This window comes from Pelodiscus sinensis, chromosome 23 (assembly GCF_052426305.1).
Source record: "Pelodiscus sinensis isolate ZL-2025 chromosome 23, ASM5242630v1, whole genome shotgun sequence".
NCBI classification, from domain to species: domain Eukaryota; kingdom Metazoa; phylum Chordata; order Testudines; family Trionychidae; genus Pelodiscus; species Pelodiscus sinensis.
In genome coordinates this window covers 20,403,690-20,417,203 of record NC_143074.1, presented here as the reverse complement: position 1 = coordinate 20,417,203, position 13,514 = coordinate 20,403,690, and the positions used below count along the sequence as shown (strand labels likewise).

General features: G+C 48.1%; 1 protein-coding gene across 2 annotated transcripts in view; it reads left to right on the top strand.

Annotated features, from left to right (window-relative positions):
• Positions 1-3,127: 3,127 nt before the first annotated feature.
• The window catches only part of EGFL7 (EGF like domain multiple 7), a 36,114-nt gene continuing 25,727 nt past the window's right edge, over positions 3,128-13,514 (top strand). Inside the window, exons 1-2 of one of the 2 annotated variants that reach the window (XM_006120759.5) lie at positions 3,128-3,371; positions 10,195-10,264. The gene's annotated coding sequence lies outside the window, so the exon portion shown is untranslated. The remainder of the gene's footprint in view (positions 3,372-10,194; positions 10,265-13,514) is intronic. The other variant, XM_075905346.2, reaches the window with a different exon arrangement.

Genomic DNA, 13,514 nt, shown 5'->3' with positions numbered 1-13,514 from the left:
AGATTGCGTACTATCTACAAATCGAGACAGCACTTTGATGTGAACACACACACGATACACACACGCACATACACACGTTGAACTACTATCTACAAATCGAGACAGCACTTTGATGTGAACACACACACAATACACACACGCACATACACACGTTGAACTACTATCTACAAATCGAGACAGCACTTTGATGTGAACACACACACGATACACACACGCACATACACACGTTGAACTACTATCTACAAATCGAGACAGCACTTTGATGTGAACACACACACGATACACACACGCACATACACACGTTGAACTACTATCTACAAATCGAGACAGCACTTTGATGTGAACACACACTTTACACATACATTGAAGTACTGCCTACAAAGCAAGACAGCACTTTGATATGAACACACACGATACACACACATTGAAGTACTGTCTACAAAGCAAGACAGCACTTTGATGTGAACACACGCACACGATACACACACACACATATACACATTGCAGTACTAGCTACAAATCAAGACAGCACTTTGATGTGAACACACACACACACACAGAGAGTTTCATGTTTTCCAAAGTCCTGACCCCCGCCGGAGGATAACGAATCTCTGGGAGATGAAGTTGTCTTTATTTTGAATTTCAACATATGCAGTATTGTGGCCTCTGGTGACCATTTCCCGCCTCGCCAGCTAACATGGACGGTACATGTCAGTAAACAGGAAATGTTTTCCACACCGCATATTTTTCACTCCCGCTGGTTTGAACGAAGAGGTCAGAAAGAATCCTCCGTTGCTGGGAGGTAGCTGATATGCTCTCAACAATGGATTGTGACCTACTGCTATGAATAGACAACAGATATGGAAAAGGAGGGGTTAGACCGAGCCACAGGAGCTGATAACTTTCATAAACTCAGGGGGGCTGAGACTGGTAGCCGGAGGAACTGGGGACATGAGATCACTCACAGCTGAACCCACAGTTTAGCATCAGGTCATCTCTGTATCTGAATGTGCTGGTGTTGCAGGGTCTCTGATCTGGGATAACACTGTCCACCTTGCTCTGGTGAGGTACATTTCTGTATTGCTTTTCACGGATCATGCATCTGCCTTAAGTGTTTTGCTGAACAGGGAAGCGATCACATGTAGGCTTAAAATTAAACACACGCTAAAGTGTTTTGCTGTCTCAAGACCTTCGAACAGTTAAGTATGCACATAACAGGAATGGCGTAGCTTTGATGCCAAGGAGCCTGTTCACATGAGTAAATGCTGTGCTGAAAGAGGATGTCCGGGCATTAAATGTTTTTATCTGAATCTGGGGAGAAACACACCCAGGCATACCAAAAAAAGCTCTCCCTCAGCAGCATAGAGAAACTGAGGCAGCACAGCTGTAAAGATGTGGGCTGTGTTTTCAGATTATTTCCTTTCCAGAGGATTAGGTAAACATAGCAATGGCTTTGAATATTTTACAAGGCATAGCACGTTTTTCAAAATGTGATTTTCTTTTCTCAATCAAAACTGTGAATTTCCACATTTTCAAAAAGGGGGAAAAGTTTGACTTTCTAGCTCCACTCTCTTCCAATCTTTGACCCATGCTGGCTGGGTGAACTTTACATTTTGAAATCCTCATAAAATTTGGGTGCAAAAAGGGGTGGGTTGGCTTGGAGACATTTTGACAACATTCCTGTCTTCCGATGCGCTGTAATCTTATGCATCCCGATATTTTTCTCTTCTGTTTTCCAGTGCATTTAGTGCAGGTGCTAAGTACCAGATGGCGCACTCTAGATGAAATACTGAGGGAGAAAGGAAAGTCTGTTACGTTCAGCTCCCAGCTTGACTGTGGACTACCTGATTGGAGACAAGTCACTTATTCAGCCCTGCTGCTCAGCTCCCCCTCTGTAAAATGGGAGGAACACTTCTTTATCTCGCAAGGGGTATGGCGAGAATAATAAAAAAAAAATTCCCGCGCAAGCTTCTCCCGCCAGTGTGCTCGGAACTGAACCCGGAGAGACAATGCGAGAGGAGAATTCGGTCTTTGGCTTCCAGTAAGCCACCAGCTGGGGCCACGCACACCTCCCCCTTGGGAACTTGACCGAGGCTCGTTTTATGTAGGAGGCCAGACGGCCAGCAGTTGCAACTGGCTTCCAGTCACTGCTGCCCTGGGATGCGTTCCAACCCATGAAGCAGATAGGAAAGGCTTATTGTCTTCTGCCCACTGCAGTGACAGCTTGGCCAGGGTTTTATGGCTCACCAGGTGCTGGGGGTGGGGTGGGTTTTCTTCACCCCTACGCCATGTGAGGGCCTGTGTGTTTAAGTGCCTCCAGCATATAAGCAGATTCAGAGGGAGAGGAGGGGAGCAACCAGGCTGCTGTGTTCCTGGAGGGGTTTAACACTTCTAGCAAAAAGTCCCGCTCCGTCTTGGCCTGACGGAGCACAGCCAGAATGTCCAAGGAAGGCCTCAGGATGTGCTCCGGGATGGGGGAAGGGAAGTCCGTACCATAGAAATGGCCGCCTCGCTGTCCCGCAGCGCCTCTCTCAGAGCTGTGTAGCAGGGGGACCGTGTTTTCAGGCGGCAGGGCTAACGAACTGGCTTTAGCCCTGAGCCAGAGGGGCGGCCGGGCCCACTGCTAAAAGCTGAGACGTGCCAGTGTCTCTGAACACTCCCTCCCCGCTTTGGGGCTGGCCCTCAGTGCAGCTCGGGCAGCCCAAGAGAGGGGCTCTCTCTGCAGCCACTTGGGGCTGTCTGTGTCCGTCAGTCTGCGGGTCCCAGCACCACTTGGGGTGGCCTGGAGACGCTCTTGGCCCCCACTCTAGCTGTGACTGGGGCAGCCCACGAGGGCTCATGCCTAGGCCTTGCCCTCCCTCAGGCCTGTCGGCCGGGGGGTGTGGGTGCGTCTCCTCAGGGGACCCCCGAGGATGCTGTTGAGTCCCTGGGAGCGGAGGGTGGGGAGCCCTGAGGGGGACGCTTCATCCCTGGGTCCTCTCCCTCTCTCGGCCCACTGTGAGCCGTCCCCTGTGTTTGTTCTGCTCGTTGAGCTCGTTATCAGCCAGCAACACACACAGGAAGTCCTGTCTGGGATTGTCCATTCCAATCCTGATTTATACAGGAAGAAAAGCATAAAAAGCCGCCCTTCCACCTCTAAAGGGACCTCCTGCCTGCCTGCAGCCCCAGTGACCAGCCACGCCAGGGAGGAGGCACAGGAGAGGAGCAGATGCAGCCAGCTGGGGAGGAGAGGCCTGGGCCATGCAGCAGCGGCAAACGGCAGCAGAGGAGGTGGCAGCTGGGTTGTGGAGAGTTGTCTGGAGTGGGAGAAGGTGGCCCCGTTCCCCATGGCTGCTGCAGCGGGCCGCAGAGAAGAGGAGCGGACGGAGCAGGTACCGTATGCCGGTGGTGGGCACAGTGCCCAAGAACTGCCGGGTGCTAGGGATGGGTAGGAAAGCCCGCACTTGCGGGTGAAAAGAGATGCCAGCGAGGGCCTATTTAGCCCCATCACCTCAGGCCCGTCCCTGAGGTCTCTCTCCTGTGGCTTCCATGGAAGGCTTTGCACATCAGAGAGAACGGAAACAGAGAAAGTAACTAAGAACCTCAGGGTTTGGCTCAATAAATAACCGTAGCAAATCCTTCCTGCAGCAAAGAGGAAAGAGGATAGGCAGTAGCGCTTGGTTTTTAAAGCAGCGATGGGCTTCTTTCGAGAAGAGCACCGCGTCCTGAGGTAGGGCCTACTCTGCCTTCCGTGACACTGAGGTAAACCAGAGGAATTCCTTTCACTTCAGTGTTTCTGAGGGCAGACGCCAACCCTTTGTGCTAATTTGCCATTTCGCTTCACGGCCTCTTGAGCTGCTGGTCTGGAAAAGAAGAGTGGCAGAGGCCAAATAGAAGACTTTTCATGTAGGTACTGCACTGGTGTGGTGCAAGCCCTGGGTTTTAAGGCAGTGGGAGCCCATACACGGTGGCAAAAGATTTACATTTCTTTCTTTCTTTCTTTCTTTCCCCCCCACCTGTCACGCTTGCATATGATACATGCATGTTGTTCTGTAGCCACACAGTGCAAATATGCACCACTCTTTCCGCCCCTCATCCCCCATGTGATAGTGATTCAAAAGCTCTCATGCTGATTACTGATCAGAGCCACTTGTTTTCAATTACCGATACTAAAAAAGTCATTAGGCAAAATGCAGCACTGGATGATCGGGGGCTGGGAATAGCCCAGAAATCTCCAACCAAGACACCACACCCCGGGTAGCTTTTGTGCGTCTATTTGCTGCCAATGAGCTGATTCTGGCAAGCAAGCCCTCAAAGCCTATCTGAAGTTACAGCTGACGTGCCTACTTTCTGCCCGGAGCACTCCGGCAGTTCTGTGTGTGGCTAGCGAGCTGCCTCATTTCACTCCAGAGGGGGCTGCATTTCAGTGCTGGGTGATGTCCTATATACCTGCAGTCTGTAGTCAGCCATGTACTGCCCTCAGTCCGTGGCAGAACACAATGTGGGTGAGTGGCAGGTGGAGCAGTCTGTGGTTTGGGGATGATATTTGTCCTTAGTTTGCAGGGTACTTTGGGTGGGACGATATTTGTCCTTAGTTTGCAGGGTACTTTGGGTGGGACGATATTTGTCCTTAGTTTGCAGGGTACTTTGGGTGGGATGATATTTGTCCTTAGTTTGCAGGGTACTTTGGGTGGGACGATATTTGTCCTTAGTTTGCAGGGTACTTTGGGTGGGATGATATTTGTCCTTAGTTTGCAGGGTACTTTGGGTGGGACGATATTTGTCCTTAGTTTGCAGGGTACTTTGGGTGGGATGATATTTGTCCTTAGTTTGCAGGGTACTTTGGGTGGGACGATATTTGTCCTTAGTTTGGAGGGTACTTTGGGTCCCAGCTACTCTGATATCCAAACTGTGGGGCGAGGGGATCTGCAGAATTAGGGACCGCTCTTGCATTGGGCCTTTTTTTTTTCTCTATGAAAACCGGGTTTTGCACATGCATTTCTCTTTGGGGGCAGCAATGGCAATCGGGTTAATGCCCCAAGCACAGAACAGCAGCAGCGGGGACTTGTAGGGGATAAGCTGATGGGCAGGCTTCAGACACTGTCCTCATCAAGCAGTGGGATGCTGATGGCACAAGCCAGCGACACAGATAGAATGGCTGGGCTCAGACCCCGGCCCTAAATCCGGCTCTATTGTGGATCACAGCGGAATTAACGGTGGGGTAAGAAAACACGGTACCCGCAGTGTGTATTTGGCTTTTTAAACATTATTCCCTGTGATCCACAGGCTAATTCTGAGGCCTGAATTTGCACCCCTCTGTAATATGTAAGATTCAGCTCTGTTGGGCTATCCCACAGCTCATTGTCCTCTGCCCAATGCAATTATAGCTTAGCCTGGGATTTCTGGATCATCAGGTGTGATCCTGGACTCCTTGCAGAGGGAAGGGAGTTTTTCTTCACCCACATGCCATTTGAGTTCCCGTGTGTTTAAATACCTCCAGGAATTGAATCTCAGAAGCTTGCTCACCTTGGCAAATGTCTTTGTGATCTGGATTCTGTGGACAGGCAATAGATTTACCAACTGCAGCAAAATAAATCTAAGTCGCAGTAAATATACATGGGTGACAGTAAGTCATTTTAGAGCATCAGGGGGCAGATTTAGTGTTTAAAGAACAACAACAAAAAAGAGACTGTCAGAAAAACCAAACTGGATCATTTAAAATATTCCCATATTCAACTTTCTCTGTCCTCCTCTCCCATTGCAACCCCCTCCCTCCCGTAATGTGACTTTTTGTATTCCTAGCTGATCTGCATCTTGCAAAGCAGATAAGCTAGAAAAGCTTTACTTTGGTCCATGTAGCGCATACTTACATCCAATCGCTCTTGAACCAGAAATGGCCACTTAGATCATTGTGGTTTTATGATCCTTTGATTCTGTTTTAAAATGGTTTCTCCTTGAAGCAATTATTCATTGGCATAGGCATGATTTGAGGACAAATTTGATCCATGCAGGCAATGCAGATCAATTCCTGCTGTGGACTGAGGACAATATGTTCCTTAGGGAGTCATTTTACTACATGAATCTACAGAAAAACACAATATATGCCAGCTTTCCTGATTTATGCCAACTTTGCACTGGTGTAATTCCATTGAAGTTAATGGAGTAACTTTTGATTGATCCAGGTGCAATAGAGAGAGCCATGTTTTGTAAGTCCCTAGCTCTGATTTTTATACAGCAACTATCAGCATATAATAAGTGTTATACAAATAATATGCAAGTATACATAACAATCAAAAATAAACCTGGCTAAATAATAAAAGATGTTACTGTTGTTCATGCATTTGCTTTATGTTAGAGAAAGTTAAACTGCTGTGAGTTATTGCTGTAGTATTTAATTATAAGAGGCCCGTCCTAAGGTCCTCATTCAGTGTTTGTCATAGCCTGGCAAAACATTTACCTCCTGTGAGTTATGCCTGAGTAGTGACTGTAGACTTTGGACCAGAGGTACCCACCGCGCCGGGCAGTAGGTGAGCTGACAGGCTAAAGGCATGGGCCAAGTTCTTATCTCAATTTTACTTGCTTTAAGTTGCCTTGACTTCAGTGGAGCTTCTGTGGATTTACGCCATGTCAATGAGATCAAAATCTGGTGTACAGCAGGGAACAGAGTTGTGGGCTTTCTCTTTTCCTGAGCCACCTTCGTTGGCTCCTCTATGTCCTTAACTTAAAAGACTCCTTTAAAAGTTTTTCGGGAATTCCAATTGGAAAAGCGTTCCCTTAAAAAAGGAACCGTTTGGTATCTTAAAAAAGAAGCACTAAAGTCTAGGAGAGGTATTGTATGGAATGATTACTGGCTTAATCCTGATTTTATAGAAACATTATTGCAAGTAGGTTTTAAGAATTTGCTTTCTCTCTCTCTCTCTCTCTCTCTCTCTCTCTCTATCTCCATACACTCGGTCTCCTTTCTTTCTTTCTTTCTTTCTTTCTTTCTTTCTTTCTTTCTTTCTTTCTTTCTTTCTTTCTTTCTTTCTTTCTTTCTTTCTTTCTTTCCATATACACTCTCTCTCACTGGCCATGTCTACACTACAAGGTTTTTGGGCAAAAACAGCCATTTTTGCGCAAAAACCGGCGGAGTGTCCACACCTCAAGCCCATTTTTGTGCAAAAAAATACAGTAAATCGACAGGACAGAGGGCTTTTGCCGGTAGAGTTATTTCTCTCCCCACAAAGAATCACTCTTTTTTGGGCTACAGCTCTTGCACAAAAAGGCAGGTGTGGATGCTCCGCAGGGGTTTCTTGCGCAAAAAGAGCCTATCCGAAAAAGCACAGGTGCTCTGATGGTCATTCTGTGAATGGCCATCAGAGCTTTCTTGCGCAAAAGCGTCCGTGCAGTGTGGACGCGCTCTTGTGCAAAAGCGCATCACTTTGGCTCCTCTGTCTGGAGCACCTGGCATTGGCTGCTGTTGGCAGACAGGATACTGGGCTATACAGACCATTGGTGTGACTCCAGTCTGGCCGCTCCCATGTGCTTGTGTACACGCCTTCCTGAATAAGGATCGTTTTCCTGAATCGGGGCCTTAGTGCTGAGTGTTATTGTGTTTCCCCTGTTAGTCATTCATATATTTACAGGGCATCGTTTTCATTCAAAGCCACAAGTCCCTGTACTCCTTCCTCTGGGCCCTACATTTGCTACACACCCAAAACTCGGATGTCATGGGAACTGGGTGTGCAAGGAATCCAGGATCACACATTAGCCTTCATTGAGCCTCCAGTAGGACCTAGGATTTCATGTCTGCTTTACAAATACCCACTCACTTCAGCAAAGCTGTGTGCCTAGAATGTCTGCAGCACAGGCTATAAGAACCTGCTCTCTGGGTGACACGCGGATGAGGGTGTGAGGGAGAAATGTTACCCTTAACACTTAACATGGCTTTTAATTTAGAACTGATCCGGGAAAGCATTTGGAGTGTGTAATAATTTACATTTTAGTGGGGGGTGGCGGGGCGGGAAGCGAAGCAGCTCTGCTGATCTGCGCTGGCAGAGAGATTTCAACTTTGTTAAAAATAGGAAGTGATTATGCCTGAAAGTTTCTTGCTCTTGAGACAAGCACTCTTCCATGTAGCAGGAGCCCACTTGTAATGTCGGAGGGGGTGCATTGTGGGTCAGTCATCCAGAATATCAGCTTATTAGTTCATCCTCAGTCCTTACGCAGATGCACTGGTGTCAAGTGGAGCTTGCCTGAATTAAGATAGGACCCAGAAAAAGGAGTCAAAATGCAAACATTTTAGCCACTAACTTCACTGCAAAATTATAAAGGGCTGCACTGCACTTAAGAACTTATGAAGCAGTCCGATAACAGAGACCCTGAATTATGGTGCATTTATTCCTACCTAGTGTGTCGTCATTAGATGTGAGGCTAAAAGCTGGGTGCCATGAACGCAGTGAGGTGTGAATTAATACACCCTATTTCACGTGTTGGTACCTGAGTATGAGTTTTCGCTTCTGTTACATAGCTAAGGAATGACCCTGCAAAGCTAAGAATTGCCCTCTCGCTGGCTTGAGGTTGAGGGTGTTTGGACTCCTACAGGATCTGGACCCCCCATTTTTCAGTCAAAGGTTTGCCTTAAATACGCATGCAGTTTGGCAAAGAGTGGTATGGTGTAGTGGGCGGAGCACAGACCAGGGCGCCAGCCATTCCTGAAGTCTCTGACACTGAACTCTTTCTGAGGCCTTTGGTGAGTCACATAACCTCTCTACCGCTGTTAGCAGAACGGGATTCGGATCACTGCCCTACCTCCAAGGGATGAAATGAGGATTCATTGTGCAGGGTGGCGAGAGCTTTACACACAATAGGATTTCTAGAGAACTGAGACGTTTGTCCGTGGAAGGGCGCTGCTGTATTTGGTGGTAGATGTACAACAGCTGTCTGAATGTGCTACAGGGTGAGGGGCAAGCACTGAATATGGTCTCACCTTGCTCCAGGACAAGTGCTGGGCACGGCATGCTGCATAGGGGAGCAACTCTGAAATAAACTAGGATGTCCTGTGTTCTCACGCCACTGGGAGTGCTTTCAAAGTGGATTAAGCTAAACTACCCTAGTGCAGGGCCAACTTATCCATTAGGCACAGTGCCTAGGGCCCATGATACTTTTAGGGGCCCACATAAATGTTTTAATTTCTTTTCAAATCAGAAGAAAAAAATGAACTTTTAGGGTCGAAGAAAACGTTTTCATTTTTTTTCTCACATCAGAAAAAAATGAAACGTTTAGGGCCCATGAAATTCTATTAAATTTTGCCTAAAACAGAAAAAAAATAAAATGGTGAAATATTGAAAGTTAGATCGAAAATAACGTTTAATATTTTTTTTATGGAGGAAGGGGCCCACGAAAGTCATAATGCAGCCTTGCCCCAGTGCAGTGTGGGGACAGAGCATCCGCATGGAGAGCTAGTGCAGAGCTATTCCGGGCTGTTTCCCCATGCAGACGAGCCTTGAGGGCTATAGGGTACAACACACTGCTTGGGGATGGCTACGGAGGGATTTCCAAGCGTTTAAGGAAGACGGATGTTCGCCGCTCGTGAGAAGTCAGTGAGAGTCCTTGGGCTCCTCTGAAAATCTCAGCCACGTGCCTTGCTTTGGAAGGAATATCGCATCCAGCCGACCATATTGTGTGGGGGCTGAGGACCAGTCCTGAGTTAGGGGTCCCGCCTTGGAGATCTTTGGAATCAACACGTTTATTTTCCTGCCTATTTTACAACAACACTTTGGCATAATCCAAGATCATACTGGCCCCGACTTTCCTCCACTCCACTGACTTTAGTGGGGTCACTCCCAGTTTAGACGAGTGTAAATGAGAGGCGCATCAAGCGCACGGTATCTGCACGCAAACCCCGCAAGTGAAAATTTGTCCCCCAGGACTTGTGTTGTCTAGGGAAAAAAGTACTCTCTCAAAGCACAGACGCAGTCCTGCAATAGTTCCCATCCCTTCTTTCCCGCCATTCCCCACCAACCCCTACCTGTACTGTAGTGTGGTGTCATGCTAAATATTTGCTACAAAGGTGTGTAAAAACTGGGCCTGATCCTGGACTTCTGCTACCCCACCCAGATAGTCTGGCTGCACAAGGAATCCAAGAATAAGCCCTGAATGATGAAGATCTGACTCCAGGAAACCCTGCATCAGGAGAATGGGAGTGCATAACCGTGGTTTTATTTGTTCCAACAGTAAGAAATCATGGTGCCATTTAAAGGAAGCGTCCCCCGTTCTTGACAAATGACGGATTTCGACAGATCAGGTAAGTGGCACGGCAGCGATATGAGACCTAACATCTGTATGGCTGAGCTTTTCACTTGGCTAATAGTTAGAAATGCATTTGGAAGCAGAGTTCAAAAGCCGGCACTGTTCATTTCCCCCAGGCACTAGGGCTACTGTAAAAGACTGTGCATTAAGATTATGACTGTCCCTGTGAGGCTCTTGGGAGGAGCTCTGAGTTTATGAGATTAAATGAGTGTAAGTAATAACCAAAGGGAGAGATGGATCCAGACAGAGGAATAAAACAAGTCCTGTCGTGTGCTTACTTAATGCAAGATGCTTCACAAAAAGGAGCTGCCTTTTCAGCCAGACACCGGCTGGGTTATCCTCTGTGGGGATCTGGTCTCCTCCCACTTATTCCATCCCATCACCTACCCTACCTCTCCTTCTCCACACCCCTGCTCCTTGTCAATTGCACCAGAGCCGAGGGGGGATCGCACGCTATCAATCACAAAGGCAGGGCGAGTTCCTCCGCTGATGGAGTTAGGGCACCAGCTGAGAATCTGGCTCAGCGTGTTTTACACTCACTTGGCACAATGAATCCACGGGAGAGTCCGCCCCACGGCGCATATAAAATCACATGCCTACAAACGTGTCCCCCCACCCACCCCGGCTGCAGTTGGGCATAAGGACTCCAGTTTAATAGTACTGCGTTGGGTCCCCTAAACCCTGGTAACAGCTATCCCTATGTGGCCCATCTCCTGACTTGCCTTTGCACACCAGCCTCTGGCTGGCTTTGGGGGCAGTTCTGTGCATGGCCCGGCAGCAGGCGAGGGCTTTAAGGGTGTTTTGGGAACAGTAACGCTACTGCGCTCCAATTCCTCGGGAGGGAAGATAGGGCACGTCTACCCTGCAGCGTGATTTCGAAATAACAAAGGGCGCATCTCCAAAATGATTTCAAGCTGGCGGACTCTTTCCTTCGACTGCTGTCCCCCTCGTTTCACGAGGTGGAAGGGCAATGGAAGGCAGAGCCTTCGCTCTTCCTTCAACTTCTTGCTGTGGAGACAGAGTCAAAAGCCGCATTAAGCTCTTTCGACTTCAGCTGTGCAACTGACGTCGCTGAAGTTGCATCGCTTCATTCGACTCTTGCCCTGCAGCAGAGACGTGCCCAGGACAAAGCTCATCCCAGTTTTGCATTAAGGGACTGAACGAGGTTCTTTGACCAAGATGTCCAACAAAATAACGTGCAAGCTGAGGAAAGCTGTTGGCAGCTGGACCCTTTGGCGGGATGCCTGCCTCGTAAAGAAACTGCGGTAGAGGGACTGGAGAGGCATCAGGGACACGTTTGGGCTGTTATCTTTTTCCGTCTGTGTCATGCAGTGTGCAAGGGGGCCGATCCTGTGAACTGCGGAGCACCGCTGCCTTCGCTAGAACTGGGCCTTCTGCCCTTCAGTTGGGATGCCTGGTTCTTGGTCTGTCGTGGAATTTGTTGGGCCAGATCTACATTTAAAATTGTAGATGTTGCTCAGGGCTGTTGTAACAGAGTTGACCCTGGGTAGATGTGACTACGCTGAAGGAAGAAAGCTTGTGTGGATTTAAAATGCAGGACTATGTAGCACTTTAAAGACTAACAAGACTAACAAATTTGATCTGAGGAAGTGGGTCTGGCCCACGAAAGCTCATCATCTAATAAACCATCTTGTTAGTCTTTAAAGTGCTACATAGTCCTGCATTTTACTTCAGCTACACCAGACTAACACGGCTACATTTCTATTACTATTCTGTGTGGATTTAGTTACTACCTCTCCAAGAGGTGAATTAGCCCTGGAGATGGAAAACTGCTCCCTTGATATAGAAAGCAGCTACACTTTGGCGCTACAGGGATATAGTTGCAACACTGCAGCTGGGCCAGCGCTGGTGTCCTGTAGATATATAATTTCTCTTGGTAATTTGGAGAGTTCTGAAGGATATCTCACTGTCTCAGGGACAAGAATTCAAAGCCCCTTTCACTCATTGTGAGCGCCCCAGACACTCAGCTAAATAATGCCAGGCCTTCACTGCCAGTTTTATGCCGCTCGGACGCCGCTAGAAAAAGTTGTCTAAAAGTTTTGCACAGAGAAAGCGATTTGCTTCTGAGCGAACCCCTGGCACGTTGAGTCTCAGTTTATGCTGAACTGAGTTCCACACATCCTGGAAGAGAGCTTACGAATTAGATTGAAAATACCACAACCCTTTAATCATGAAACGATTGGGAACCCTAGGATATAAGAGTTGGAATTAACCCCCCCAACACAAAACAAAACAAACAAAAACTCCCCCGCCCCTGCTATTTCCATGAAGTGTGTGTGTATGTGGGGGGGACAGGGACACACTGTTCTCAGGGGCATTTAAAACAAATGTGAACAACATATGAGCGGTAAGGTTCAGATGGTTTCCATTTGCATTTGACTGGGCACATGTTAAAGCAGCCCCCTCACAGCATCATGGAACGAATTTCATCTTTCTTCTCTCTGTGGGAGCAGCTGTCTCCACCCGGCATCTGGGTGGAGTTGGGGGGGGGGACAGCAATTTAACCAAGCAAAGACGCAGAAGGGGCGGGGTGGGGGACCCCCACAACTTTCAAATTGCAGTGGGGGTTGAGGGGGGCTCGCGTGGCGCCCCCTAGTGAGCACGGCAGGCATGTGAGCGGCGGGGTTTGGATGATCCCACCATGCGCTGCCTAGGCGGGGCGGGGGAACTGAGGCACCGCAGAAAGCTCCCCGGAGCTAATCATAGAATCATAGAATCATAGAATAATAGGACTGGAAGGGACCTCGAGAGGTCATCGAGTCCAGCCCCCCGCCCTCAAGGCAGGATCAAGCTCCGTCTACACCATCCCTGACAGATGTCTATCTAACCTGTTCTTAAATATCTCCAGAGAGGGAGATTCCACCACCTCCCTTGGCAATTTATTCCAATATTTGACCACCCTGACAGTTAGGAATTTTTTCCTAATGTCCAATCTAAACCTCCCCTGCTGCACTTTAAGCCCATTACTCCTTGTCCTGTCCTCAGAAACCAAGAGGAACAAATTTTCTCCTTCCTCCTTGTGACACCCTTTTAGATATTTGAAAACCGCTATCATGTCCCCCCTTAATCTTCTTTTTTCCAAACTAAACAAGCCCAGTTCATGAAGCCTGGCTTCATCGGTCATGTTCTCTAAACCTTTAATCATTCTTGTCGCTCTTCTCTGTACCCTTTCCAATTTCTCCACATCTTTCTTGAAAGGGGGTGTCTCTGGGCATCCGATGGGT